This window comes from Bos indicus, chromosome 9 (genome assembly GCF_029378745.1).
Source record: "Bos indicus isolate NIAB-ARS_2022 breed Sahiwal x Tharparkar chromosome 9, NIAB-ARS_B.indTharparkar_mat_pri_1.0, whole genome shotgun sequence".
NCBI classification, from domain to species: Eukaryota; Metazoa; Chordata; class Mammalia; order Artiodactyla; family Bovidae; genus Bos; species Bos indicus.
The window spans coordinates 36,785,253-36,810,770 of record NC_091768.1 but is presented as its reverse complement, the minus strand read 5'-3'; the positions used below and the strand labels follow the sequence as shown (position 1 = coordinate 36,810,770).

The 25,518-nt window shown below is 38.4% G+C and overlaps 1 long non-coding RNA gene across 7 annotated transcripts in view; it reads right to left on the bottom strand.

Annotated features, from left to right (window-relative positions):
• Positions 1-376: 376 nt before the first annotated feature.
• LOC109563805 (uncharacterized) overlaps positions 377-25,518 on the bottom strand; it is a 52,111-nt gene continuing 26,969 nt past the window's right edge. Inside the window, exons 1-10 of one of the 7 annotated variants that reach the window (XR_011568432.1) lie at positions 20,033-22,760; positions 18,679-18,932; positions 18,068-18,167; positions 16,359-16,430; positions 14,929-15,692; positions 10,963-11,190; positions 10,709-10,841; positions 7,317-7,388; positions 3,296-7,112; positions 377-3,215 (exon numbers count right to left, since the gene is read on the bottom strand). This is a non-coding gene — a long non-coding RNA (uncharacterized lncRNA). Of the gene's footprint in view, positions 3,216-3,295; positions 7,113-7,316; positions 7,389-10,708; positions 10,842-10,962; positions 11,191-14,928; positions 15,693-16,358; positions 16,431-18,067; positions 18,168-18,678; positions 18,933-20,032; positions 22,761-25,518 lie in introns of those variants that run through there. The other 6 variants (XR_011568430.1, XR_011568429.1, XR_011568434.1 and 3 more) reach the window with 6 other exon arrangements.

The following is a 25,518-nucleotide window of genomic DNA, read 5'->3' as shown; positions in this document are numbered from 1 at the left end:
AAGAGGCAATAGATAATTTAAAATATATAACATTTTTATAGATTAGAGAACACAGTGAAACGATAAAGAAAAAAAGTATATGGACTTGGTCAGGTCATGTTATAAAATATTGATTTTTAACTAGAAAAATTAATTATCTTAACAATGTTATTTTCCTTCCATCTCTGGGACACTATATAGTTCTAGTATTGAAATACACTAGTACAAATAAATGTCTGATTTTCTTTTTATTGTATATGTCTCAATATTTTAAAAACGTAAACTATTGGTAGATATTTTGGAATGAGAATAAAAAATTTTTAATTAGAATTTTAAAAACTATATTGGTACATACCTTCTAAATTTAAAATTCCATTTGATCCAAAAATGAAATGTATGAGCACTCCAATGATGTATTTATTTAAAACAAACACGGAACTTCTCTGGTGGTCCAGTGGTTAAGGCTCAGCACTTCTTGTACAGGGGGTGTGAGTTTGAGCCCTGATTGGGGAACTTAAGATCCCACATACTGTACCATGTGGCCAAAAAAAAAAGACATTAAAATAAACAAAAAATATACTAGCATTTGTTTTATTTTCAAGACTATAGTGAAAGTTGTTATTCATCTCTCTTGAGAAAATCTACATTTTTCAACATTCTTATATAGAACATAATGATTCTTCATGCTTATTAATGTTTAGTGGGCAAAGAACCAGTACAATTAATTTAAAAAATACAGTCACAGTAATAGAAAGTGAATAGTTCCTATGAAACATTTCTGCCATAAGTTAAAACACAGAATAAACATATGTAATGAGAAAATGAAGAGTTTTGATACTTTTCTGTTTAGATCAAGAAGACTCATTAAAACTAGCCATTTGTAAAGCATGTGCTCTGTTACTTAGTCATGTCCAACTCTTTGCGGCCCCACAGACTGTAGCCCACCAGGGTCCTCTGTCCAGGCAAGAATATTGGAGTGGGTTGCCACATTCTACTCCAAAAAGCATGCTTCCTCATAAAGCATGCTTCCTCCCTAATTTCTTATTGACCTGTATACCAATTTTGTTATCAAAACTATATTTACAAGTTATATATATATAATTAATACAGAAATTTATGTATGTATACTAAATTAATATAGCAAGCATACAAATATTTTATAAATCTCTCTCTCTCTCTCTATATATATATATAAAATCAGGCATAAATCTGAATGTGCTCACTACTATTAATATTAAAAATTTTTTTAAAAATTTCCCCTCTAGTTTTAATTTTTCACCTCTTTCATTTGCTACCTGAAGTCTTTGGAATATACTATCATATCTTCTGAATCCTTAAAATTATAGAGTAGAAAACAATGATGGAATGAGGTTTAAGATTTGGTTAAAGGAAGTTTTTTTTGGATCAGAAGTTGATTTCTCTGAAAATTCTTTGTATGAGAATCTTTAATTTGGTTTTAACCACTGATTAGTCTTTTATAACAGGCAGGTATAATAACCATCATACAAATGTGGCCCACAATAAAGAAGAAATGGGCAGAATAAAGATTACTGACTTTTCTTACTTTTGTGTTCTTTAGGTCCTATTCTTCATGGTCAATGTGGTCAAATTGTGTTATTTTATTTAGAAAATAAAGTTAATTTATTGATATTTTATATTAATTTGTTTAGTAAATAATGTTATTGTGTAAAAAAGTCTAAGGATGAAGCAGTATTAGGCACTTAGGTGCTGAAGTCACATGAAAACTTTTTACAATATCAGGTATATTATTTTTCTGAGCCTCACTGTTCTTGTGTGTAAAATTGAGAATAAAAAGAATGTCAGTTAGTAGGAAGGAATGCATCAACTCTAATGTCTGGCATTTAGGAGGCATTCATCAGTGTCCACTGTTATTATATATCTGAATTTTTGGTTTAATATTGAATACCTCAGATGCACTCTGCTGGTGCACTGCAACTCTTTGCAACATGTTTTAGGATGTCCAAGATAAAGATATTAAAACAAAAGGAGAGTTTTCTACTTAAGTATTTATCTCATACTTCATTTCTTATTTTAGTAAACATTTGTTAAACACCTACTGTGGTCTAGTGAAAGGACTGGGATCTGGGAACATATGAGTGAATATACTGCATGCTTCAAATCTGTTCTGGTGGGAAAGTCACTCATCTTAAAAACAATACCAACACTACTACTACCAATCCATAATATGATTTCTCCTAAGTCAAACATTCAATGACCTTATAGTCTTAATCACATAGACATTAAAACAAATTGAATATTATTTAAAAAACTATTTGATATATCTTTTAAGTTTATATGTTGTCTATGTTTATATTTTTAATTTTACTAAATAAAAGCATTTGTCACTCACTTGTGTCTGACTCTTTGTGACCCCATGAACTATAGCCCACCAGACTCCTCTGTATGGGGAATTCTCCAGACAAGAATGCTGGAGTGGGTTGCCATTTCCTTCTCCAGGGGATCTTCCCGACCCAGTGATTGAAGCCAGGTCTCCCGCACTGCAGGCAGACTCTACCAACTGAGTCACCAGGGAAACCTCAAACATAAAATATAGAAGATGCATGTTCATTTATCTATTATCAGATCATAAACCACCTGAAAACTCAGTGGTATATAGCAACAATAATCTAAATTTTTTCTTTTCCAATAGCTTTTTTGCTATATAATGGATAAATAATAAACCATCTATTTTTAAAGAGCAAAATTTTATATACACAAACATATACACACCTGTGAAACTCTTACTATGTCCATGATGCCTATGATTCTGTGGGTCAGGGATTAGAGACAGCACAGCAGGGACAGCTTGAGAGTCTGATACATGACGTTTGTGGCCACAGCTGGGGTTGCTTGAATAGCTGGGAGCTGCTGGGATGGCTAGACTGAGGCCATATGTCTGGGATCTTCATTTTTCTTCTTGGCATGTTTGCTGGGATTAGGAGGCCTAACATGGCTCCTTGACTACTGGTCTTGGTGCCCAGGTTGGGATGGCTGGGCCAGCAAAGACTTAGCACGTAGTCTTCACCCATGGCTGTGTCAGTATAGTCAGGCTTCACGCACAGCAGCTAACTCCTCCCTGAGGTGAAGATTCAAGATACGATCCAAGAGACAGGGTGTAAAAGCGGCCAGTCTTTTACAGCCTTGTCTCAGAAACTGGCACAACTCACTTCTGCTATTCTGTTTCGGTTAAAAGAGTCACAGAGTGTATCCCGACTCTAGGAAAGAAGGACATGGACACAACTTCTTAGTGGGAGGAGTGTCAAAGCAATTTTAGCCATCTTAAAGCACTAAATACCTGTTACAGATGCGATATTCCTGAGTAAAAGATGACTCCAAATTGAGGTCATGAACAATTTCTTGTGGATGGTAAGAGCAGTGGTAGGGGAAGAAGGTGGAAGTAATGTCAGAATTTCCATCAACTCCTCAGTTTTCACTGCTCTTTATTAAGCAGTGTCCTTCAAAGAACCTGGAGTTATGCCTTGATATATTATAAATGGATATAAACACAAAAGTCATATAGTAAGCACCATTACTGTATATTATAGAAAATTATACCATTTAATGATATATTTTAGCCACATTAATTAATGATATAATTAGCCACATTTAATTAGTTATAACCCAGGTTCAGTCCCTGGGTGGGGACGATCCTCTGGAGGAGGGAATGTCAGTCCACTCCAGTATTCTTGCCTGGAGACTTCCACAGACAGAGAAGCCTGGTGGGCTACAGTCCATGGGGTCACAGAGTCAGACACAACTGAGTGACTAACATTTTCCCCACTTTTATTGATATATTAGCCACATCAATGATCAAGATTCCAAAATCAGCAGGACATAATTCAGTAACACCATCTGAAATAGATACATCAGATTCTATTAGGTTGGTGCAAATGTAATTGTGATTTCAGAACGTGAGTTTTAAATCATTATAACTAGGCTCAAACACGTCTTTATTAATCAAAATAGGAACCATTATAATCAACACATTTTTTTGCCCATGAGAAATGGGTTGGTTTATTCTTGTAGTGTAAAATTCTGTACTTCGGGATTCGACAAACTCTAAACATTTTCTGCCTCCTGCCGGTTGTGGAAGCATTTTCCTTGCAAAAAGTTATTGAGATCCTTGAAGAATTTTTTGATGCAAGTTTGGTTTTGGGAAGTGCTTTGAGGCTTCTTCTCTGTCTAACCACTGAGCTGGTTGTTGGTGGTTGAATATAAAATCCACTTTTCATTGTATGTCATAAAACAATCAAGAAATGGTTTGTTGCTATTGCATAGAATAAGAGAAAATGACACTTCAAAATGATGATTTTTAAAATTTTTGTCAGCTCATGATGCACCCACTTATCGAGCTTTTTCACCTTTCCACTTTGCTTCAAATGCTGAATAACCATAGAATGGTTGAGGTTGAGTTCTTCGGCAATTTCTCATGTAGTTCTAAGAGGATCAGCTTCAATGAGCCTCTCAGTTGATCGTTGTCAGCTTCCTATGGTCAGCTACTATGCTTCTCATCTTCAAGGCTCTCATCTCCTTTGCAAAACTTCTTAAACCATTACTGCATTGTACATTCATTAGCAGTTCCTGGGCCAAATGTGTTGTTGATGTTGCGAGTTGTCTCCACTGCTTTATGACCCATTTTGAACTCAAATAAGAAAATTGCTTGAATTTGCTTTTTGTCTAATATTATTTCCCTAGACTAAAATAAATATAAAATACACAGCAAGTAATAAGTCATTAGCAAAAAAAAAAAAATAGAGAAATGCACATTAAAATATATTTAAGAATGTATTCCAATATCAAACGTCAAAGTTCACCAAAACCACAATTATTTTTGCAGCCTAACATTTGTTATTTTCCTAGGGCATTACCCTATTGGGAATCTACTAAACTTCATAAGAATTCCACTTTTTTTTTCACTTGGCTCAGACAGAGGTGGAGGGTGAGGGGTGGGGAGTATCGAAGCTTGACAAACGGATCTGTTGTATTTTAACAAACTTTACTGGAAATAATTTCAAATAGGCAACTTCATAGTTTCTGAATAAATTATTGTTGTTTAGTCACTAAATCATGTCTGACTCTTCAGGACCCCGTGGACTGCAGCCCACCGCCCAGGCTCCTCTGTCCATGGGATTTCTCAAGCAAGAAAACTTCACTGGGTTGTCATTTCCTTCTCCAGGTTGATTTTCCAGACCCAAGGATGGAATCCATGTCTCCTGCACTCAGGGAGTCTCCTGCATTGCAGGCAGATTCTTTATCACTGAGCCACCTGGGAAGCCCTTCTGAATAAATACAATCTGCTATAGGGATAGCCATGTCATCAAGTCATCAAAGATAAAGATATATCTTTATTACATGTTCAACCACTATGTGAAGTATGTACAACTAACACAAAAAGCAGCAAAAATAATAATAATAAAGTAAACCTCTAAGGAGAATGTTTTTATTGTAGTCTTTTGAGAAACACAAGGAAAAGACAGTATATAACACAGTTTACCCATGGAAGAGAGGTACTTGATTCATTTAAGGGGAATTAAGTAAATGCATTCATCATTATTTGGCCATACTTGGAAAGAAAGAACTACTCTTGTTATCTTTTTGGGTTCCCCTCAACCACAGCTCATCACAGTGATATCAGTGGTTTCTCAAATTCCTCATTATATCTTCATTCCTAAAACATTTCCTCTTCTGACCAAAACACACAGGAATGAAAAGAAAGAAGAAAGAATATTTTTGAATGCACATGTGCTTGCATACATTATCATATCAGAGCAATTACAAGGAACCATTAAAAATGTTAATCACTTGGAAGTCTAGAGTGGAGACCAGGTGGTAAAAAGTTTTGATAATTAGGTAAATTTGAAGGTGATTTCCAGACTTCTATTAGAGGTCTGTATCTGGACTTGCCTGGTGGTGCAGTGGATAAGAATCCACCTGCCAATTCATGGGACACAGGTTCAGTACATGATCTGGGAAGATCCCACACGCTACCGAGCAACTAAGCCCGTGCACCACAATTACTGAGCCCTTGCTTTACAGCCTATGAGCCACAACTATTGAGCCCATGTACCTAGAGCCTGTGCTCTGCAACAAAAGAAGCCTCGGCAATGAGCAGCCCATGCACCACAACTAGAGAGTAGCCCCTGCTCGCCACAACTAGAGACAACCCGTGCAAAGCAATGAAGACCTAGTGCTGCCAAAAATACATAAATCTAAATAAATATTTTTTTTTAAAAGAGGTCTGTGTGCAAGGTAATAAGACTTTGGCATTTGAGGCATTGAGTTAATAATCAGCATTAAGAGAAAGAGCAGTTATACCTAATAGATAGGAAATACAGTCAGCCCTCCTGTATCTGTGGGTTTCATATCCTCAGATTCAACCAACCACAGAGAGAAAATACTCAGAAAAAAATTCCAGGAAGTTACAAAAGGCAAAACTCGAATTGGCCTTATAGTCAACTATTTACGTAGTGTTTACATTACATAAGTAACATAGAGATAAGTATATGGGAGGATGTGAGTAAGTTATAGGCCAATATTGTGCCATTTTATATAAGCGACTTAAGGATCTGAGGGATTTTGGTTTCTTCAGTGGTCCTGGAACCTATCACAAAGGACATGGAGCAACACTGTATATCCAGATAAAAATGAGACTGAAGTATTCCTACATCACTGAGACTTGAGTCCTAGAGTTTCCAGTGTGCTTGTTAACAGTCTTATGGACTCTACGGGAGAGGGAGAGGGTGGGAAGATTTGGGAGAATGGCATTGAAACATGTAAAATATCATGTATGAAACGAGTTGCCAGTCCAGGTTCGATGCATGATACTGGATGCTTGGGGCTAGTGCACTGGGACGACCCAGAGGGATGGTATTGGGAGGGAGGAGGGAGGAGGGTTCAGGATGGGGAACACATGTATACCTGTGGCGGATTCATTTTGATATTTGGCAAAACTAATACAATTATGTAAAGTTTAAAAATAAAATAAAAATTAAAAAAAAAAAAAACAACATAGCATCCAGGTACGTCCTTGGCAGTCCAGTGGTTAAGACTTGACTTTCCAATGCAGGGCGTGCAGGCACAATCCTTTGTTGGGGAGCTAAGATGCCACATGCCTCAGGGCCATAAACAACAGAAGCAATATTGTAACAAATTCAATAAATTCTTTAAAAAAAATGCATTGTTTAAAATAATTTTCTTTTAAGTAGCATATTTGTTCTCTCTCAACAAACTCTGCCCAGATAATGTCAACAAGAGTGGTTTTATCTGTGGAACTAGGGCTGGATGAAAATTTCTTTCATATGGTTATCAGTACTTACCAACAGTCTCTTATAGATGAGCCATTGTGCTAGGCATTTAGGACATGTCCATAAAGAGTCAAGGTTCTTGCCCTTGAGGAGATCAAGAGGTATAAGGAAGACTTGTAAATAGATTAGGAAATACAACAGAAAGCCAACTGGAAAACAAATTTAGATTCATGCTTTAGAAAAGATTTAAATGAAATAAACAATTAAAACGAAAATATGAAGAGGAATCCAAGGTACAATTTCAAACTCTTAGAATGGGAAAGACCCCATTCTGATGATTTGACCCATAAAAACAAAAAGCTATACATAGCAAGAGGTACTCTAAGCAAAGTCAAAAGAAAGAGGACAAATTGGGGAGAAAATATTTACAGCTTATATTATAAATAAAGGATTAAATTCCCTGAAGAGTTTTTATAAATTAAAAAAAATCCTAATATAATCTGAGCAAAGGACATGGACCTTTCACTTAACAGAAAATATAATGGCTCTGAAATATATTAAAATATATTCAACTTCACTTAGAACTACAAATTAAAATGATATCATTTCCTATCTATTAGATTAGCAAAAATCAAAAAATCTGATAACACAGTGTTATTGAGAGTTATGGGAGAATTTTCAAGTATTATTGCTACCGAGTCCAAGCTTGTACTACTTGCTGCATGACAGGCTAATCAATCGAGAGACAGGTTGCTGGAGCAAGGAATAATGACTTTATTTAGAAGCCAGCAGACTGAGAAGATGGTAGACAAGAATTCCAAAGAACTTTCTTCCCAGAAGTAGAGTTCAGGCTTCTTTTATACTAAAAGTGAAAGTTTTAGTTGCTCAGTCATGTCCAACTGTTTGCCACCCCATGGACTGTAGCCCACCAATCTGCTCTGTCCACAGAATTCTCCAGGCAAGAATACTGGAGTGGTTTGCCATTCCCTTCTCCAGGGGATCTTCCCAACCCAAGGATCAATCCTGGGTCTCCCACACTGTAGGCAGATTCTTTACCATCTGAGCCAAAGGGAGTAGGCAAAGTCCTGGTTCTGGTCAGACTCTGGAGGGGATACGCTAGTTTCATCTTTACAACAGCCAGTCAGGATATTTGTTGTGAGCTACACAAAGGCATTTTAGCTTAATGTTCATTATTAGAGGGGCAGGTTTCCCAAAGAAGGGTCACCATGTAGTATAATTTGAGCTTAACGGCAGCATCCCCTTAGTGATTAACTTGTAACAGAATACAAAGTTTCTTTACTATTACATTTTTGATAGTAGTGTAAGTCAGCAAAATCTCTGATAACAATTTATAATATCCATCAAAACTATACACATATACTTCCTTGTATCCAGAAATTCTACTTCTAGAAATTCATCCCACAATTATATCCATACATGTAAAATGACACATATACATTATTATTAATTGCAGCATTGTTTGTAGTAGCAAAAAGGTAACAAGAGTAGAAACAACCTGAATGTCCATCAGTAAAAGTTGAGTAAAGTAGGGGTATATATATATGATGGAATACTTGGCTTTGGGGTTATTTATTGCTATTCACAAACCACCCTAAAACATAGTGGCTTAAAACAATAATAATTATTGATTTCTTCTCAAAATTCGACGGGTGACTATGCTTAGCTGGGGAAGTTCTGTTCTATGTGATATGAGCTGGGGTTGCAGTCATCTGGAGACTCAATGAGGCTGTATTGTCCAAAATGGCTCATTCAGATGGCTGGCAGTTGGTGCTGGTTGTTGGGCTGAAAGTAAGCTGAGACTGTTGATCATAGTGTATTAGCATTAGCTCTTCTCCATGTGTCCTCTCCTTATGGCTTGGGCTTCTTCCAGCAAGATGGCTCACTTCCAAGAGGGAGTGTGGCCAGAGCATAAAGCTGTAGCTCTCTTTAAGGGTCAGCCTTAGAAATTATCACTTCTAACTCATTCTATTGACAAAACGAGTGATAAGGCCAGGCCAGATTCAAAGCAAGGGAAATAGACTCTTTCTCTTAAGTAAAAGTATGGCAAAGAACTTGTGGCCATCTTTAATCTACCAAAAAGAAAAAACGTAATACTTTATATACTGATCTGATAATTTCCGGTATGCACTGTTAATTAATGGGTATATAACTGTGTATATAATATGATAGTACTGTCAATACAAAAAGTGTGGATGAGGAGAATACTTAATTGTTTACATGCACCCAGGAGCGTCTTTAGAGAATACACAAGAAACTGGGTAGCTAGACCCAGAGGAAGAATGTTCAGTGATTTCTCTTTTTACCTTTTGAATGTTTCATAATATGAAGGTAGTATTTATTTTAAAATGTTAAACTATAAAAATGATAACATAGTAATTATTACAGGCTACATTTCCTAAAGATACGTGATGAAACAATCAATAGTCAATTCGGAAAGAAATGGAAAATTTTACTTAAGCCAACCTGAGGATTATAACCCAGGAAACAGTCTTTCTGATAGCTCAAAGGACTATTCCAAAAAGGTAAGGGGAGAGGCCAGTATGTTCGTGATTTTAGAGAAGGGGCACATGTACGTAATCAATCACACATCTTGCTCCTTGTGAGGAATAGGTATCTTAGTTAATAACTTTAGAGTTTTTCTACATACAGGAAGATGCAAGACACTGAGTTCACGAAGTTTTCTCCTGCAAACCTCTGACTATCTGAGGGCCGGTTCTGTCAGTTTTCCCAGAGCACAACGTGCTCAGATCTTCACCCTGAATTCATTTCCGGGTGTATTATATGTCAGCATCTGTAGTGGATAATGACTTGATTCTTATAGAACTTGATAGTGGGCAAAATTCTTATAATCCCCCCTTTTCAGCCTTAACTTAAATGAGGATTTGGGAAGCATTTCATGACCAACTTGTCCCACGTTGCTCATTCCCAGGTCAGCTAAGGGGTTCACTGACAGGTAATGTGCTATTACTGAACTAGGTCTTGTTAACAGTAGCCAAAAGCCTTTGGACTATTTGTCTTAACTTATTATGTCTGTTATGGTTCAGGAAATGTTTCTCTTTTGTTGCTTCTTCCCATATCTCAAGTTTTACTAACACAGCCATTGATTTCATAAAATTATACATTTGGTCAATCATTTCAAGTCATCTAATCATCATTAATTTTATCAGCAGCTCAGTCACACATCTGGTAGTACAAGAAACAATAATTTCATAAATAAGCAGAATATAAGTAATATAGCAAGTAACAATAAGGATATAAGTAATAGGTTAAGCTAAGAACTTCTGTTAGGTAAGGCCTAATATCTCCCCAGGTCATCTGACCTAGTCTATTCTCTAGCAGTTGCTATCTTTAAGCAAAATAATATTTTGGCATTGTACATAAAATTCACCAAAAGTATCTACATGCACGGGCTTCCCAGGTGATACTAGTGGTAAAGAACCCACCTGCCAATGCAGGAGATATGAGACGTGGGTCTGATCCCTGGGTCAGGAATACCTCCTGGAGGAGGGCATGGCAACCATTCCAGTATTCTTGCCTGGAGAATCCCATGGACAGAGGAGCCTGGTGGGCTGCAATCTATGGGGTGGCAAAGAGTAGGACACGACTGAAGTGACTTAGCATACACGCATGCATGTGCATACACAAGGCAAGTAGTAGGTCATTATGACCCTTTATAGGATTGAGAAAAGAAGGTCACCTTTTAAGGAGTGGCAGGGCTGGCACCAGGAGGAGAAAATTTGATCTTCATGGTTGAGCAAGCATCTCTGCCATTGGACAGATCCAGGTTATGCATAATACAGATGCCCGATGGCAACCCAGTCCAGCATTCTTGCCTGAAGAATCCCATGGACAGAGGAGCCTGGTTGGATACAGTCCATGGGGTCACAAAGAGTCAGACACTACTGAGTGACTGAGATGATGCATCCTAGAAGGGAGGAAGGAGGTCCAAAGGGCCAGATGTTTCAACTTTTCCTGTCTTGCCTTAAAATATGAATTGTTATCTCATTAGGTATATTTAATAGACAGTAGGAAATTTAAGATATATTCCTAAAAATCCATCATTTTTATAGGATTTATATTCATAACATTATTGGAGCTCAGAAAACAGAACTGACAATTTGTACTGAGAGAGAATGATTCAGAGTAGCTTTTATGCTAGGGCTTGAAGGGTGAAAAGCCTGAAAATATTGGTAAATTATAGTGAGAAGAAATCGAGATGGGTCAATCCTAATGGTTTCTGTTTTTTATGTGAAAGAGGAGGCAAGGTCATCCCTTGAATATGAGTTTTTCAGGATAAGAGGGAAGGCTTAGACAGAATGAAAAAGTTTGGCAGCATTTCTATAGGAAATGAGTAAGAGAAGCAAGAACAAGAAGACGAGCCAGGTCAAAAAATATCTGCGCTTGCAATCCTGCCATCAACAGCAATGAGATTTTTCTCCACTGACTCAGATACAGAGAAAACAAATAATGAACTGATCCACAGTTGACAATGGACAGGACAGGTATGGGAGGAAGTTAAAAGAATGTGGAAGGACCCTAGTATGAGGGGTATAAAATCCTGCAATCCTAGACAGGAATTCAGTAGAAATGGGAGACAATGAGAAATGAGCAGATGGAGAGGACCCAGAATGGGAATAAGGGCAGGGAAGTTAGACAAGGAGAAGACAACTTGATTCTTGGTTTGAAGTCAAAGATTTCAAACACAGGATGATTCTGGGTGCAGGTACAATCCAAGGAATGACTGACTGGGGTTCGGCTTCTAGTGTTGGTTATTAGAAATGTATTGCCGAGGTTTTATTTGACTGATAAGCGTAAATTGGGTAAGTCCACTCATAACACTCAGGCATGGCTCAAATGACTGTATTTTTTATATTCAACTCTAAACACATGGTTTAACAACAGCTCCTACTTTTTGGCGACTTGTTAGTATATTTACATGAAAAGACAGCATAATATACTACCTACACAGTATTCTGGCACCATGTTAGAAAACCTGGGAATCATAATTTATGTAGACACTACAGATATAACTTTTAAAGTTGACAAATGATGATGGAAGAAAGCTAAGCACTTTCAAACATGTTTAAAATGCAAAATTTTGAGTTAAACTGTAAAAACTTCTTGAGAGAAGAGACCCTTTTATTAACTCAGTGTACTCTGATACTCCTTTTGAAACCTTGCTCCCCTCAAGCTCTACCAATGTGTAGAACTATATGGGTCAGTAGTAAGAGATAAATAGTACTTCTTGTTTAAGTTACTGGTTGGTAATTTTATTTGTATCTTTTGGGGAAATGGATCCCAGCTACAATAATACCCACTACTCTCCCCACACCCCAGAAAGATGGGTGTATTCTTTCTTGTTCTATGTCTAAAGAACAAGGCTACTTCCCTGATCAAATTCCAAATTTCTTAGGAAAACAGAAGCTGCAACTAAACCACACCAGTAACTTCCACTCACATGTCAGTTTAAAAACAAGTTGGGAAAGGTCAGCCTATTCAACTTCCTTCTATTGTTGAGTTCACCCAGTTCCTGATTATATTACAGTGTGGTGGTGATTTTTAGAGGCGATTCCTTTATCTGTTTCAGCTTTCTAAGCAACATAAATTAGCCAGGAGAGTTCTTTTCATCCTGAATCCTATATGTCTTGGGAAAAGATTGTCTGTGATAAAAGCCATGATCTCCAGTGGCCTTTGCAAGAAAGTCTGTGGCACTTAAGTGGAAACACGTTCAAGAATGGGGCCTAGGAAAGCTCAACAGTGACACAAAGAGGCCACTGGTGTGCAGTGACTTTCAATTCAAAGGGCAAAGACACTCCTGGGCAGTTTAAACACTAACAGTTAGACTTACTGAAAATAGGGTTTTAGCTTTCAAACTATGGCTCCCGTTTGTTCAGGCTTTTATCATTTTGAAGTCATTAGCTTCGCCCCAATTATCTGAAAATATACATTTGTCCCATGTAATGGTTGAATAAGAATGAGGTATAGAAAATTGTTTCTGAGGAAGTTTTTTAGCCTATCGTATGAAAAATTCAGAATACTATATTTTGTTTATATTGTAATTTTATCGACTTTCTTTTTTACTTTTCGACTACCAATTCTAGTCTGTTTTCTATGCAATCTCTATATTTTAGTTCCCTTAAAAATTCTGCACGGACAATATCTCAGAGTTAAAGTGAAATTCAATGTATTCAACACGAAAAAGGAATATCAAAGGCACCATCTGCAAAACAGACAATCAAAAAAAAAAAAAAAAAACAGGTGGAAGAAGTCTGGGAGGAGCCAGCGCCAGGCTAGGCACGCTTAGAGCATCATTTTTTTCACTGATGAGTGTGTACTGTTAGCAAGCTTGTAATAACACTATAATAAACCTGTAATAATATTGCTTACCAGAAGTGTTCCGAAGGCAATAAGTTACATGCATCGTCAGTGTTTAGAAATTTGGCTACCAAATAAGTAAGCTCAAAGCGGGGATGGGGAGTGGGGACTGGTGGTAAAGAGCAAGGTTCTGCTCTGCTGAATTCTAATGATGTGACCTTGGGTAACCTACTTAGCCTCTTCAGGTTTTTCACCTATAAAATAACAATAATGGAATTACCTCTTAGGGTTGTTGTGAGGATTAAATGAGGTAATAACATATGTAATAGAACAATATCACAAACAGTGCCTGGTACGGAGCAAGCACTGAGATATCATGGGGAATTCTCTACTCAGTTTTTAAGTTAGGTTTGGTTTCCAGGAGAGTCCTTAAAATGGTGAAAGTTTTTTTTTTTTTTAAATATCCTTTTCTAGAGGTGAAAAAAATAAGACCAAAGAATCTTTAATGCTGTGAAAGGATATTGAAAGAGGAGAGTCATCATTAAGTATTTTGCTTATACCAGTAAGGAAACAGGTTTAATTTATAGCGGGAAACGCTAGGCTTCAAGTTTGTAGACTTCCTGCACATTGAACTGTAAGATCTTGCTGAATTGGAAATTACAAAGCAAAGCTACCTGATGTCATTTAACAAGGTATTAATAAACTTTGAAGCTTCTCTGTGTCCTTCTAATTGGATATGGAGTGTAGCGATTTGACATAAACATATTACTATCTATAGGAAAAGAACTGGATTCTGACACTATTAGGGCTGCTTAACAGGGAGAATCAGTTCATCAAGGGAGTTCTATCAGCAATTCAGCACCTAAGCTCCCTTGATTAGATTCCAAGACCAATGATAAAGATAGGTTTGCTTTAGAGCAAAGTGTCTATAGTGATGTTTAAGGCCCAACTGTATTCCATTCAAATTACAGTGGAAAGCAACAGTGTTAAACACCTAATAATCCATTTAATTTGTTAGCAATCTCAGTTTAAATCATTGTGTAGAAGACCTCCGTGGCAAGCTATTTTTATTATGTATTTTTGGGTTTTGTGAAATCTGTAAAGTTTTAAAACACTAAAATTTTTAATATTTACTATTTCATTCTTTTACAGAAAATAGTACAAAACTTAAAACTATTTTCTAAACCAAATTTAGTCCAGAACATATGTTTGAAAGCATTGGTTTAAAAAAAAAATGATATTTTAAAAAGTAAATGTGAAGAAAATCTAGAGAAAAGTTGGAATACCACCTTGTCATAATGATTAAATTTTAGCTCAAAGGGATTGAAAGATGATTTAATTTGCTCACCTATCTTCCTGTTACAGACAGACCGCTTTGTTGTTCAGTTACGATGTGAACAGTCTCCTTGAAATTGTATGACACTTGTATACAGACTTGTATGGCCATAGTAGTGCCCTGGTGACAGATGAGAAAACAGAGGTGAAAGCATCTGCCCACAGTTCTGCAGAAGCTTGGTTTCTTACTGGCTTCTGGGACACTTTCCAAACTCTAGAGTGTTGAAACGAGATCTGCTGCTGCTGCTGCTGCTAAGTCACTTCAGTCGTGTCTGACTCTGTGCGACCCCATAAACGGCAGCCCACCAGGCTCCCCCATCCCTGGGATTCTCCAGGCAAGAACACTGGAGTGGGTTGCCATTTCCTTCTCCAGAAATGAGATCTACTAACTCTAAATTCATATAATATATCAGGATACACCACTTGGTTAAAATTAACAGAGACAACAAAACTGATATAAATCTTTACAAACTCATGCTTCACAAGGGACTGAACTTCTTGTAACAGTTGAAAAGTGCACCCACAGGAAGAAGATAGTACAGAGTACATTAGAGTGTACAACTGTATTAAACCTATTTTTAAAAATTAGCAGTCCCCTCTGGGTAGAAGGTGGGCAGGGAATCACATGGCAGAAGCCCAGGCCTGGGCCCCTTTGGCAACACAAAGTTCCGCTCAGCTGCCAGGTGTGTGGTGCTTTCTGTGGTTTTCCATCTCATCATTTTAATTTTATGGGATCATAGTTTAGGTGGCCTCACAGAAGCAGAGTCTCTGGAGATCCTGTAAAGTACAAATAAGAGAAGTCATTGAGGGAGAGTTGCAGGAGGCATTGGGGGAAATTGGATGACTATGTAACCCAAGCAAGAATAAGACAAAGACGTTCACTTCGGTACTGGGGGAATTGCATCTAACTGAGATGTTATGTCACTCACATCTTTTGGACGTCAAAAGAGATAGAATCACATGTAAATAGATACTTTCAGCTTAATATTTTTATATCCTGGTAAATGATTCAAACCACAGTCATTGTGATTCAACCTTCTTATATTTGCCCTTGAAGGACAGGAAGTATAACTCACTTCTTTGGTATTCCTCACAACATATAGCATATGAAGACAGAGCGGGAAAGAGAGTTTGATTACATTTGTCCTAGGTTATTAAGGGAAAGGAAGGGAGAAAAAGATCCCTAGTTTTCTAGGTTGTTGTTCATTCTTGCAAATAAACCATGTATGTCCCTTCTGATTCGTCAAAACTAGTTAATTGGGTGTGAGCCTATATTTTCATTTACGGTCCACAAACACTCATTCTAAATCACAACCTACTCCAATAGAAAAAAAAAAACAAAAAAACAAACAAAACAAGCCCCAAGGCTGGCTGGCATTGAAAGTGCTGGCAGACAGAAGTGGTAGTCTGTTGGTAATTTTATAAGGTTTCTGTGCTGATCACCATTTGGGCAGTGTCCGCAATCGCTGATGAGGCGTTCACACACTCACAGCTGCCCTGGGCACAAGACAACATCTGCACAAAAACAGACAAGGATTCTTCTGACAATTAAAAGAGCTGGTTACTGCTAATGCTATTGTTGTGGTTTACTACAAGAATTTCAATTAAATGAAAATCAAATGTGGTTCTCAGAGGCCATATGGTGCAGTGAGGGAAGGGCCCCACTCCCGCAGTCAAGGAGCCCCCCGTTCCTGCCCTGGCACTGCCAACGCCTCACTGTGAAAGACAATGCTCGGCTGACACGTGCCCAGGCCTAAGCCCGGGTCTTTAGACTTGAAAAGAAAGGACCTGTGGTTCAGGAACATGCAAAGAAACTGAGAAAAATAAAGCCCATCTTAGAGAAGAACAGACATACCAGAAAGAACAGAAAGGAAGGATCAGGCTCAAAGAGAAAACTACTGAGGATGGTGCCTAGTAAGGTAATAATAACTCATTATTTAGTGCCTAGACTATGCCAGGCCCTTAAAAATGTTCTTAATATACTTACTGGAATTGAAATGAGCAGACCACAATCCTTCAAAACTTCATTCATGTACGTCACTCAGCAGTTGCATTGCAATGCCAAGGGACCAAGTACTTTTCAAATATTATTTCTAACTTACAAAACAAGCTTTAACCAGAAAGTATAGTTGTGTTAGTTGAAGAAACTGAGACTTGCAGAGGTTGAGTTCCCTGGGACCACACAGCTGGTGCATGGCACCATTTCTCTTTCCCTGTTATGAGAGATTTGGGCAAAGCCTACAGATGACTCAAACTGCCCAGGGTAACGGAGGCCTGGGAACTGGGGGGATTCCTGTCCTGCATTAGAGCCTAAGAAGTTCTCACTCCATGGCAAACTGCTCTCTAGACTTTAAATGGTTCACAGTGAGAAGAGGGCTAAAACAGGAAAGAAGAGAGGATGAAAAGCTGGACTCTGAGAGAAGAAAGGTAGTGAAGAAGGGAAAAGGTAGAAAGAAAAGTATAAGAAAGTGAGAAACGAAAGGGAAAAACTAAGTCATCATAATAAAAGGGATCTGGATAAGGATTCTGTTTTTTCCTGCAAATTAATAAAACACCTATTCCCTATGTTTTGACCCCAGATGCTGGGGCCTGTTTGCTCCAGATGCGACAACTGCTTCAAAGAGAGGCTTAGACTCAGAGCAAGTGACTTTGCCAAGTTGAGGAAAATCAAAATGGACAGGCCACATGGCAGAGAGCATTTTTTTTAAAAAAGAGACAGATATACTCTATACATTTATTTTGACAAGTTCATATCATATATCATATCAAGTTTATATCATAACATTATTATAACCTTGACACCAGATGTATTATAAAATTGCACATAAAACAGGTGTTTAATCACAGGGGGGCCAGAGAACAATTCTAGGATATTAAATTATTTGCAGAGAAGTGGGATGAGCGTGGTTGTGGTGACGGTGTGTGTCTGATAATCTTCTGTTTGCCACCAACCGTGTCAAATTCGTCCATCTACTCACAAAGACTTGCAAATGGGGTAAGTGAATGTAGAATAATAGATTATGATAATAATAACAACTAATATTTAGGAAAGCCATTCTTTCTTAGCATCGTCTTCCCTAGTCAATGTACTTAAAATTGTGCCCCAGACATTCTCCTCTCTCTCTCCATTGATTTTTTTCAGTAGCACTTACCTTATCTGTTATTTCCTGTCTCCCTTCAGAGAAGGTAAACTCCCTGGGGCTGGGGTTGCTGTTCTGTTCACTGCTGTCTCTCCGGGGCTGGGTTCGAGGCCTGCACATAACAGGTAAGTATTAGTTGAATGTATGCGTGAACAAATCAGTGCAGTGTTTCAAGAAGTATACTTTCGCTTTAAATTCATAATCTTACTTGATTGTCATATAATTCTAAGGTAGGAAGTGAGTCTTCAGAGAGTTTGAGTTAGTTGCCCAAAGTCTCCCAGGTAGGAAGGATGAGGACAGAGCTTGAGCAAGGCACCCTGATTCCAGAATCCTTAAACAACTACGCTAAGGAATGACAGCACATGTATGCGTGTGTTTAATCCCTGCAGTTAGATTGTTAAGATTTTCTCAATTAAAAACTCACTTGTATTCAACCAAAAGATGATGACAAGACAAAATGGAACACTTAAATGATATAAATAAATGTTTGGTTTTCTCCAGTTTCTGCTAAAATGGTAATTGCTTGTGGGAGTGAAAAAAAACCCATAAATTTCAACATCAGTGAAATTCTCCTTTCTTCACATTTTTTCATAATATGTTACACATGTAAAAATCCAACTTACCATTTTGCCTTAATCTAAATACGTAGGCATCATATTTTTTCAGAGTGCTATATAGCATGTCTTGCATCTTACATTATTAATTCTTGTTCACAGCACCCTTTAGAATAAGAGAATATTTGATTTTCATTTCCCATTCAGACCAACTATTTTCTGCTCTCTGCTCTTAAGTCCTTTCAAAGTCAGGAGACACTATAAATATGTCCACTTTGGATTCTGAGATGGTGATGAGCATTCCTGGGCAGCACACTGGAGACCTAGGAGTAGAGAAACGGAAACAGTGAAGTGCAAAATACATGTTTGAGTTATGATGGTGGTGTCAGTAGGGTAGTTTTTAAGTTTTTCATTTTCCTTTCTAGTCTTCCAAGCCGAATTTAAATTTTTCATATATGAATTTTACCCTGAAATTAGAGAAAACATTAAGGCACCATTCAGAGCCAAGAGAACTGGATTCAAATCCTAGTTCTGCCACTGGCTTGCTCTGTGGCCTTGAACAAGTCAGAACTCATTTCCTCAGCTGCAAAGTAAAGAATTGTGCCAGGCTGCTTCTGTGAACGTCGTAATTAGGCAGAGCATGTGAAGGACTCTGCAAACTTGAAAGCACTTTGCAAATGTTAACATTTCACTCAAGAAATTTTTATTACACACTGGATGGAATAAGAAAGGAAAGTTGAAGTGACATTTTAAAAAATCTATTGCCTTATACTATAATGCAGATACAGTATAATTCATATTTATGGCCATTTCAGTAAAAAGAAAAACTTATTTGTCAAAACTAATATACTTAAAACAAAATAGACCTATTATATTATTTTCTCTATGGAAAAGTGAGATCTGAGTAGCAATAAGTAATTTTTTTCTAGATATATTTCTTATTTATTTTTGTATTATACTTTCATTGACTAGATAATGTACATGGCTCAAAAACTAGCAGTTCAAAAATATATGCAACAAAAGGTATCCTTCCCATCTTTTTCCCCAAATTGTCCAGTTTCTACACCCATCCAATAGGTAATCTCTACTTAAGTGCCTCATATGTCCTTTTAGACTCTTTATGAATATGAAAGCTTTAGATTTTTTTTTTTTTTTTTTTTGCAACAGCATGAGCTTCTTTTGGTTTAGGATGGGAAGAAAGATGATAGGAACTAACCCTTCCAGCAATGACATAACATTCCCAGGGTGGCATGTGCCTTAGTGTATCAGACAGGAGAGGGCTGGAGTTAGAGATCACAGAAAAACAAAGTGAAAGAGGAAAATGAAAAGGATAACAGGAAGAAGGCAGGAATCTCTTTTGTTTCTATCCAGGGAAAGGGTCCCAGCCCAGGGGTGTCAGGAAGTGACTGATGGATGTGCTTACCTGCAGAGAGGCTCCCGCCTTAGCCCAAGCTGAGGCATTACATGTCTTAGGCACCCTAAACATGCGTCACATGGCTCACAGTGAAGGCCCAAGGTCAGCAGGGTGGTGTGAGCCTACTGGACCATGTTCATTCACCTGAGGGCCAGGAGAGCAAGCGCTGCAGAAATTTTTCTTCTCGGTGGAACTCAGTAGACCATCTGTGGCCTGAGACTGGAGAAAGGTTTATAACAACCCCTAAATGAGAGGTTATATCCGCTACAGTTGCATTTTTGAGGAGCCTGCTGAGGGTGAACACCCGGAGGAGTGCAGAACTCGGGTGTTCAGGCGTCCATTTCCATCACTTTGCAATGTGCAGTTGGAAACACTTGGCCTAATGAGTATCCTCTGAGGTCAGCCTTCAGCTAATTAACTTGGTCTTTGACATTCTGAGTTGACATACTTTGTCAGAAAATTCTTGGAATTTAGGAAGATTTGTTTATAAATGGTTGGCCTGATTTTTTTTTTTTTAACATTGTATTTTATACACCCACACCCACACCCACACCCACACACACACACAAACTATCTCTTACAAAATGGCAGTGAATTGGAAGGCAGATTTGTGTCTGAAGTGTGTGGTTCTTCGCATCAGTCCTCAGCTATTCCAAAATAATTCAAGAAATCTAGTTTGAATTTCAAAGATGTTTCTAAACCTATGTTTTTGCTTCATTTAGTTAACCTAAAAATTCTCTTAACTTTCCTTGATTTTTTCCTGTGTAATTGTTTTCATGTGCTTCTATTTCTTAAATCTGCAAAGTAATACTCAGAAAGCTCTATGTAGTTGATCAGTCCCACAAGAGCCACTCAACAGTAAATGCATTAGAGTCATGGCTTTTTGTTTTCTCTTCTTTTCTTTCTTCATTAATTTTATGCTGAGCTTCACTGTGTGTCCTCACCAAAAAAACTGGATGAAGGGACAGATGCCACTGACGTTCAACTTGTTTGTATGTATCAAAGCTATTTTAGGATTTAAATAATTAGTTCTATGAGTCAGACATATGCAGAAGAAGAAAGAAAAATGCTAAAAGGTGTGCTACATAGTGAGAATTTAAAAGTTTATGATGTTTCAGCAAAACATAAAACTTGAACAGAATCTCAAATGTGATTCTTCCTTGTCTCTGAATTGTTGATCAAATACTCTATTCATGTGCAAAGTGATGTCAACATAACAAAAGTCATTGCAGCATGAATTTTCTAGCAAAATATCAGAAAAACTTAAACACCTCTAGGAGACTGTTTAACAAACTATGGTACATCAGTAAAACAAAATAGATTAGATGGTTGAAAAAAAACATAATAATGTCCAAAATACATTGTTGAGAGAAAATTCCAGGTATCTACTATGCTCCAGATATTCTGCAGGATCTGAAGAAGTGGAAGAAAGGTTTTTGTGATCTAGAGGATGTCATGGTTTACTGGAGAGATGCAAAATCAGGGTGAGTGAGATATGAGGGTGATGCAATGGAATTAGTAACTTCTGGGAAAAGGGAAAAGGCTGGGTCACTGTCTTAGTCAGTTCAAGCTGCCATAACAAAAATACCATAGACTGTATGACTTAAACAAATTGATATTTTCTTGGTTCTGCAGGCTGAGAAGTCAAAGCACCAGTGGACTGGGTTCTGGTGAGAGCCTCCTTAATGGTTTCCTCACTTGGTGGAGGGGAAGAAGAAAGCTTGCTGGCGTCTCTTCTTATAGAAGTGCTAATCTCATTCGTGAGGGCTCTACTCTCATGACCTAATCACCTGTCAAAGATTCCACCTCCTCAGGAGTTAGGATTTCAACATAGGAATTTTGGAGGGACACAAACACTCTGTCCACAAGGTTTCATGAAGCAGAGGATCCTTGAGTTGGATCTGGAGGAGTGAGAGGCACACCAGGTTGGCAAGGTGAGGAAGGACTTGGTCACAGAGGTGCTGAATGGCAGGTCTGGTGGATCTGTGGGCTGCAGGCGCACACATGGTCCGAGAGCGTGCTGGTCAGTGGAGCTCCCTGTTGCCTCAACGGTTCAAAGCTGCAGAGCAAAGCCGCAGGTGCCTATAACCCCTGTCCTAGACCAGCTGTGAAGGATGGGATAGCTCATTCATCAAGGTTTTTTGCATTAATTTCTGTTTTATAGAATTCCACTAAGATATTACTTTTATTCTGATTACTGCACTTTAGGGGTGCCTCATTAAATTTCGTGCAGAGGGGAGTGCCTCCTTCTCCTCACCCATCTAGCTCCAGGGTATGTTTTACCTTAAGCTCTATACTAATGATTATATAACAACAGGACCCGCTTCTCCTTAACAGGAAGGAACCTTCTGACCAATCTTGTTATCTTAAGACTCAAGCTGTGGGAGTGGGTCTGGTAAGACCTTTCTATTGTTAGTAACCAGTTGAAAAAGTATATAAAGCCCCACCCAAACTAGTGAGTGGGGCACTCTCTGCCCCCTTCTGGTGTCTATGTCAGAGGCTTTCTCTATTCCTTTTTTCACTGGAGAAGGCAATGGCACCCCACTCCAATACTCTTGCCTGGCAAATCCCATGTACGTAGGAGCCTGGTAGGCTGCAATCCATGGGGTCACTAAGAGTCAGACACAACTGAGCGACTTCACTTTCACTTTTCACTTTCATGCATTGGAGAAGGAAATGGCAGCCCACTCCAGTGTTCTTGCCTGGAGAATCCCAGGGACGGGGGAGCCTGGTGGGCTGCTGTCTATGGGGTCCTACAGAAGTGACTTAGCAGCAGCAGCAGCAGCAGCAGCAAGACTCTGCTACACAAAAGCTCTGAGCGATCAAGCCTTGTCTCTGGCCCTGGATTGAAATTCTCTCCTCGGAGGCCATGAATACATCCTTGACTGTAAATTATCAGCCCCGCCTCTGAGACAATAACCGGGAGGGGAGGCCCCTACTCCTCACTGGATGGGAACTTCCTCCTTCTAATCCCTTCTCCCTTCAGGCTACACTCAGTAACTGATGGAGGGGGTGCTAAGGAGAGAAAAGCCAGCTAGGCTTGCCCACCTCATTCCCTGGAGGCTTCTAAGTTTACAGCAGGACTTAGCCAAAGGAGGGGTAAAACCCTAAGTGTGAACTGTCATTGTTGTTCAGTCACTAAGCCGTGTCTCACTCTTTGTGATCCCAGGGACTATACCATGCCAGGCTTTCCTGTCCTTCACTATCTCCTGGAGTTTGCTCAAACTCATGTCCGTTGAATCAGTGATGCCATCCAACCATCTCATCTTCTGTCGTCCCCTTCCCCTCCTACCTACAGTCTTTCCCAGCGTCAGAGTCTTTTCCAATGAGTTGACTCTTTGCATCCGGTGGCCAAAGTATTGGAGCTTCAGCTTCAGCATCAGTCCTTCCAATGAATAAATAAAAAGAAAAAGCCAGGATTTTTTTTTTTCTTTTCCTCTTTCTTTCTCTTCCCATGTCCATGAGAAACCTGGATATTTTACTTATTGAAAGGAGGCTCTGCTTGTGTCTCTATGTGAGCTTCCAGAAAGACCTCAAGCTCAGCTGTGGGGAGTAGGCTGCCTGGACAGCCTCTCACTGCTGAGCTGACAGGCTCCATCTCAGCCTTCTAGACTCTTCTCAGTGGTCCCATCAGGGACTAAGGCGGTGGCCAGGGACTTGATCATTTTCCACTCACCCCGACCACTTTAACAAGCAGTCTTTGCTGCTGCCGAGCTCCCAGTGGGGGTGGAGAGACCTTTCAGACCTCTTTCCTGGTCTGACCACTTTGCTTCCATCTCTTTCCCCTGCTCTCTCTGCTCCTGATCCATGGCCCCCTTGGTGTCCTCTAGCACCTCAGGGATGCTGTTATCTCAGTGCCTGGGACTCACTGTTCTCTGCGTGGCATTCTGTCCCCGAATGTCTGCGTGTTGACAGAATCATAAGTGTCCTTAGCCAGGCCCCTTTTCCAAGCTCTCTTTATAAAATGACAACTGTTCCTCCATCTACCCGCCCACTCCTGTACTTCCTGCTCAGCCCTGTTTACTTTGTTCCTCAACACATTCATCTCTATTATGTTGATCATTTTTTCCATTAGAATATAAGCTTCATGAAGGCAAGAACTTGCTCATTTTGCTTCTGGGTTTTCCGGTTCCTGGAGTGGGGCCTGGAGCAGTATAAGTATCCAGTAAACACTAGAAGTACTGCAAAGTACTCAAAGTTCAGATGTTCAGGAACACTAAAATTGATTATTATAAGTTAAACTTTCCATCAGGTATTTGTTATTATGTAAACACTCTCATAAGCCCCAGTTCTTCATAAACTCTGTGTTTATGGAATCACTCAACATAAATACTTGTATTAAACACATGGCTTGTGTGCATACCAGGCGAGCCCACTTACAGCACCCGCCACGTGACTGCTCAGCCGTGGTTCTCCAGTCGGTAAGTAGTATTGTTTGCCTTGTATCTACAATCTCAGTTCAGAGTGTTTTCATTTCTCCATGGACACCAAATGTTCAAGTTGGCTCTAAAAACACTTTTGTTTATTTTCCTTCCAAATTAGTTAAACAACTGAGATGTTACAAGTTTTTCTTTCCTTCTCTTAGTTATCTAATTCTTTTCAAGAACATGACCCTCAAGGATAGTACACATAAAATATTGTTATAAAGACCATTGAATTGACTCATTAAATCACATTGGCATTTCATTCAGAGGGTTGAAAACACTGTTGAAGGACTGTTGTGGCAGAATTCTTATTCTGTGGGTTGAATTCATCTGTCATTCACATTCTGATTCTAAGCACACCAGAAAGTCATATAATAGTTTATATATTTTATATAAAATATATTATATATTACATGCCATATATACATATATATTTAGATATATTATTCTATATATCATATGATAGTTTAAAAAGTGTTTTATTATGGAAAGTGTCAAGTATATATAAAGTGGACAAAATAGTATAAGGAATGCCACAGAGGATGATGATGGTTGGATGGCATCATTGACTCAATGGGCATGAGTTTGAGCAAACTCGGGAGATAGTGAAGGACAGGGAAGCCCGGCATGCTGCAGTCCATGGGGTCTCAAAGAGTCGGACACAACTGAGCAACTGAATAGCAACAACAATGTACTTGTCACCTAGCTTTCATAATTATCAACTCCAATTCCTATTTCAACATAATTGTCAACTCCATAATCCTATTTCATCCATACATTCATGTACTTTCTCTTCTCCAGATTATTTTGAAGAAAATTCTAAGCGTCACATTATTTGATATGTAAATACTTTAAAAGACAAGGCCTCTTATAAGATAATTTAAAACCTTTAAACAAATTTAATTCCTGAAGACCAAAGGGAAATTATTGATGATCAAATTTTAACATTGGGAAAATCACAGTTTTTCTGGATTTTTTTTGTTCATTATCTATATTAAGTTTCAAAAAAATTGGACAAGCATCATTTTGGACAAACCATGTAATGTCTGACTGGAAGTGTCTAAACAGGGG